Genomic DNA, 6,000 nt, shown 5'->3' on the forward strand with positions numbered 1-6,000 from the left:
CCACTTGCTCTGCAGGTGACCCAGTGCCATTTTCTTTCTTTCTTTCTTTCTTTTTGTCTTAAGTCCATTTTCTGTTGCTGTAACGGATCCAGTGCCATTTTTAAACTGTTGTATTGAAGTAAATCAAATATACAGGAAAAGTGCCCATGTCATATGTAACTTGATTAATTTCTACAAAGTAAACATATCCCTGTAAACAGTATCCAAATCAAGAAACAAAACATTCCTCAGAACTCAATGACACCTATCCTAACTTCTTTCACTGGAGATTAGTGTTTTCTGTCTTTAGACATTCTCTAAATGCAATTGTTCAGCATGTACTTTTATGTCTGGCTTCATTTGCTCGATAATCATTTAATGAGCTTCAGACCTCAAGTCTTTTAAAAATTTATTTATTTATTTATTTTTAAAATGATACCCTCTCAGGAGAGAGGGGGCTGACCTCTGTGAAATGAGATCGGCCTGAAGTCTTTTTGTCAAGAAAAAATAGGAGGAACTTCATTATTTCTGTCTAATGAACTAAGGGTAGGAATCCCTACTTGTCTCCGTGATTTGTTTATTTATTTATTTTATTTCGAGATGGGGTCTCACTCTGTCACCCAGGCTGGAGTGCAATGGTGCAATCCTGGCTCACTGCAGCCCCGACCTCCTGGGCTCAAGCGATCCTCCCACCTCAGCCTCCTGATATTGAATCAATTCAGAGGGACTCAGCCTATTACAAAGTTGTGTCTTTGCCTTGAGGATGTCTATAATCTCACTCAGGTACAAGAAAGTGTCTCAAAAGTGTCTGTAACTCACGTAAAAGAAAATGGTGGATGGAAAATAACCTTACAGAGAAGTGTGGGTTAATTTAAGTACCCAAGAAATGTTAATCTTGGGCAATACTTCAGCCTTGTTCCAGTAGCTCCTGAATACAATATTCTGGTAAATTCTCAAACTTTAATATGCATCAGATGTCCTCATGTACCAGGAGGGCTCATAAACACACAGATTGCTGGGTCCCACACCTAAAGTTTCTCGTTCGGTAGATCTGGGATGAGGGCTTGAGAATTTACATTTCTAACACATCCCCAGTTGATGCCCATACTCCTGGTTCTCGGACCACCCTTGGAGAACCACTGGTCTATTTGTTTTCACACTTTCCTGAAATCCAAGAAGTCTATGAAGATAGCCCAGGGAGCACCTTGGAGAGCACTTCATGGAGCAAGGAGTAGAGTTAAGTTGGTGAGATCAGAACTCTAACCTCACTTCAACCAGAGAAGCTCTCCACTTATTTGTTTGATATTTGAGGGTTCCAGATAATTCTTATAGAAAAGGTTCTGCTACTAAAATATTTTAAAGTTGAAACTCACTGTGGTAAAAAATTTTAGACCCCAGGGGAATGATACACTTAAATGACATGGTGTTGTGTCTAGAAAGTAATCCAGCCAGCTACAGAGGCCTGGCCTCATGAGCACTCACAATCTAGATAGTCCTGAGGGGGCACTTAATTTCTTTGAAACTTAAAAGAAGTGGATATTTATGAGGATGTAAATGATAAGGAAGAATGCTTAATTATAAAAAGGTGCCAAATCAGCCGGGTGCGGTGGCTCAAGCCTGTAATCCTAGCACTTTGGGAGGCTGAGGTGGGTGGATCACGAGGTCAAGAGATCGAGACCATCCTGGTCAATATGGTGAAACCCCGTCTCTACTAAAAAATACAAAAATTTAGCTGGGCATGGTGGCACGTGCCTGTAATCCCAGCTACTCAGGAGGCTGAGGCAGGAGAATTGCCTGAACCCAGGAGGCGGAGGATGCGGTGAGCCGAGATCGTGCCATTGCACTCCAGCCTGGGTAACAAGAGCGAAACTCTGTCTCACAAAAAAAAAAAAAGGTGCCAAATTGTGTTATAAAACATGGTTTCTTCTGGCAACACAGCACACTAAGATGATATGACTAGTGCCTCATTCCCACTACAAACACAGATTAACACTAGTTCAACTAGAACAAAAATGTACATCTCTAGCTGAACTTTAAAAAACAAAAAGCAAAATCTCTAGGGAAACAAAAGGAAAAATAAGAGGCAGTGTAGTAATTGTAAACGGATACTGCAGTGTCCTGTGTGGTATTGGTTCCATGTATCAGGCCTTAAGGACTCGGGACTTGGAGCTGGGGGTTCAATACCCATGCAGATGCTGACAACACAGCTTCAGGTCCACCAGAGGCAGAGGAGCTGCAGCTGAAACCTCTAGGTAAAGCCTTTAGTCGTTTCTCTTGTCCATTAAAAAGGAGTCAGAGAATAAACAATGAAAGAGCTTATGTTGTCTCTGGAACCACAAGGAGAAATAAAAATCCCAGGCCTATGTTTTTCACATGCCGAAAAGTTAAAATAAAAGTTGAGACAAAACCATTGAAACCTATAGAGTCTCAGCAAAAGCAAATGCAATACATTTTTATGATCCAGGGCAATGGAACCCCACAGAAAAAGAAAGGATCTGCTGAAGATGGGACTCAGAAGTAAGCAACAATAAAAATCAAGTCCTTGCATAGAAATGCTACACCATGAAGGAGAGTCACCAGTTCCCATAAGGAGAATTAGTACCCCCAAGGAATACTGTTGAGAAGAGGAAATTTTCAGGAAAAACCAAAAACAAAACAAAACTAAGAAAATTCAGCAATAATAACCTCTCACGAGAATAAAGAACTGCCACAAGATATACTTCAGGAAGGAGGAGCTTGAAAGTAGAGAGAAAGGGTGACTAGGAGGCAAGGAACAGTAAACAAAAATTGTAAATGTGGGGAAATTAAATAAACATCAATTATATAAGGCAATAATAATTCTAAGTAATATGGCAGTATTAAAACAAGCTGGCACTAAAAACATTGGAACACAAAAACATGAAGGACATACCCCATAAATATGTGCAACTATTATGTATTCATAAAAAGAAAAATAAGCAAACATGTAAGAAAGCAGGGCACTATTCATATTTAAAGCATTCTAAGGTTGTTGTATTGTGTGGAAAGACAGTAGAGATATTGCCTGAATTTAGACCTTGATAAGTCAAGATGAAAGTTTAAACATTTAAGAGTATGGACTTCTAGGTTCTGGCAATGGCAGACTTAGTTGTTTGACTTGGCTTTATTATTGAAGTAATGAAAAAGATGTTGACTTAAAACATTTCAAAACTACTTTAAAAGCACTGAAGAGCTGAGAGGACAGAGGAAAACTTCCATGCCAACTTCTGGATGAAAGCTTGTAACCAAACAGGTAAACAGAATATAGAGGCATCAAAGCCAATTTGCTTTGAGGGCATTTGCCTTCACTGCCCACCTGAGCTTTGATGCAATGGCCACACAGGGGTGAGGGAAAGAAGGCAAGGCTCAGAACCAACACAGGGTAGGGGTTTAATAGGAGACCATCTCCACATTAAGCTGAGACCCCAACGGACTATCTTTGCAGCCTGAGGGCCATCCAGAACTAACTAAGCCTATTACAGATTTAGTTATAATAGCAGCCTTTGTTCCCCCAAATCCCAGAGAACTATACAGAAGCCTGCCTTGGTGCCAAGTAGAGATATCTTGCTAAAAAAGAAAGGGTTAAAAAGAAGGCTAAACAAATCTATTCCTGAGAAGATGAGGCCATACTCCAGCCCTGAGACAGATTGACTCCCCTATTATCCATGGCCTGGGTCAGCTACAGAACTTCAAACCATGAACTTAGTTGTGGGTGGGATGCATTGCATAACGGTGAGGTTTGGGCTTCTAGTGTATCCATCACCCAAATAGCGAACATTGTACCCAACAGGTAATTTTTCAGTCCTCACCCCCATTTCACCCTCTCCCCACTTGGAGTCCCCAGTGTTTGCATAGTCTTCAGTGTTTGTTAATTATTTCCATCTTTATGTATCATTGATATTATTTAGAATTGCTGGTGCTTGCTGAAAATAAAAAGCAGACCACATTTTAGTTGTTTTTATTATTTGTTAAAAGTATTTAAGAACAATACATTCCTTTATAGCCTTGCCACCCAGCACAGAAGGCTGTTCCTACCACCCTTGCTCTTGGTAAGGAATGACAAAAATAAAGGAAAGATGTTCTCTCAGAAAAAATAAATTAATATAAATTAGAGACAGAGTATTTGGTACAAGAAACTTTTTTTTTTTTTTTTAAAGACAGGGTCTCATTTTGTTACCCAGGCTGGAGTGCAGTGGCACCATCATGGCTCACTGCAGCTTCGAAAGCCCGGGCTTAAGCAATCCTCCTGCCTCAACCTCCCAAGTAGCTAGGGCTACAGGTGTGCACCACTATACCCAGCTGATTTTTGTGCTTTTTGTAGAGATGGGGTTTAGCCATCTTGTTCAGGCTGGTCTCAAACTCCTGGGCCCAAGTGATCTGCCCACCTCAGCCTCCCAAAATGCTGGCATTATTGGCACGAGCCACAGTGCCTAGCTTTGATATAAGAAACACGTTGAGGATGTGGACTGCTTTACAATATTTTTCAACAGGTAGCCAGCCCATGAGTGGTAATTGGAAAGGAACCAGTTCAGGACCTGTGCATAGAAAGTGGGAGAAAATGAGGAAAAGGAAAAGGAACATAAGCAAAGAGCAAATGAGAAAGTTTACCCAAGGAAACACTGGAAGTATTACAGATAGCATGAAGTTATATAGACATCATAGTATCATAATGGCTCAGATGGCATAATGAAGAAATATAAGAGCTCAAAAAAGGTCATTAAGATAATGTTTTAACCAAGTTTGTAAATCTCAGAACAAAATAGAAAAGAAAAATAAATTCCAAAACCACATGAGAAGCAAACAAGCAAACAAACCTCACAGCTAAAAAAATGGGAACACTGTAAAAAAGCTCAAGGAAATCACACCAAACAAAATAGAAGAGAGCAAATAGCACTATAATTATATAAAGAACTATAGCAATAAGGTAGATAAAGCTGGTGTGAGAAATCCTTCATCTCACCCCAAATAAAGAAATAGTTCATCTCAGCCCAAGTAAATAAATGCTGTATAAAATGTAATGGAAATAAGATAGGTATAGCCACATACAGTCAAAAAAGGAGATCATGACTACCAGGGACAAAGAGGGAAGGCAAATTTAGATCAATGACCCTGAGCTGAAGCTGAACTGCCTAAGGAGGGTATGGTACTTTGGCATATACTAGCATTGATAATGATAAGGGGGTCTGGGGACCCTTGGAGACCCCAAGATCCTTTTGAGGATTCTCAAAGTCAAAACTATTTTCACAATAATACTGAGATTTTTTTTTGAATTTATCTCTTTCTTTATCAAGTACATAGTGCAGTTTTCCTGGGGCTATATTACAATAGATTGAATATAGAAGGAGATATGAGAATCCAGCCAGATTTGTGAAAATGTAAAACCATTGAATTAAATGTTTTGTATATTTGAATATAAACTTATTTTTCGTAAAAGTATGTTATTTATGTAACATGTAATGTGTTTTCAGTATTATTTTAAATGAATTAACAAATTAATATTTAAAAATTTTATCACTTTTAAGTTATATTATGGCAAATATTGATAGATACAACCCACATAAACAAAAGCTCTTTAGGATGTTCAAAATAATTTATTTGTATGTTAAAATTAACATATAGTAATATTGAGTTATTTGGCATGCAGTTTAATGAATATTAGCACTTGCATAGGTTCGTGTAACCCTCACTATAAACAGAATAAAGAACAGTTCTATTACCCTCAAAATCCTTTGTGCTGTTTCTTTGTCACAACTTACCTCCACCCAATCCCTGGCAACCACTGATTTGCTCTCCATCACTATAATTACAACTTTTTGAGAATGTCATATGAATGGAATTTTATAATACGTAACCTTTTGAGACTTGCTTCTTTCCCTTAACATAATGCCTTTGAGATCCAATAAAGTCGTAGGTGAATCAGTAGTTCTTTTTCATTGCCAAGTGTTACTACAGTTTATTTATTCATTCACCCACTAAAGAATATTTAGGTTATCTCCACTTTGG

This window comes from Saimiri boliviensis, chromosome X (genome assembly GCF_048565385.1).
Source record: "Saimiri boliviensis isolate mSaiBol1 chromosome X, mSaiBol1.pri, whole genome shotgun sequence".
In the NCBI taxonomy this organism is placed as follows: domain Eukaryota; kingdom Metazoa; phylum Chordata; class Mammalia; order Primates; family Cebidae; genus Saimiri; species Saimiri boliviensis.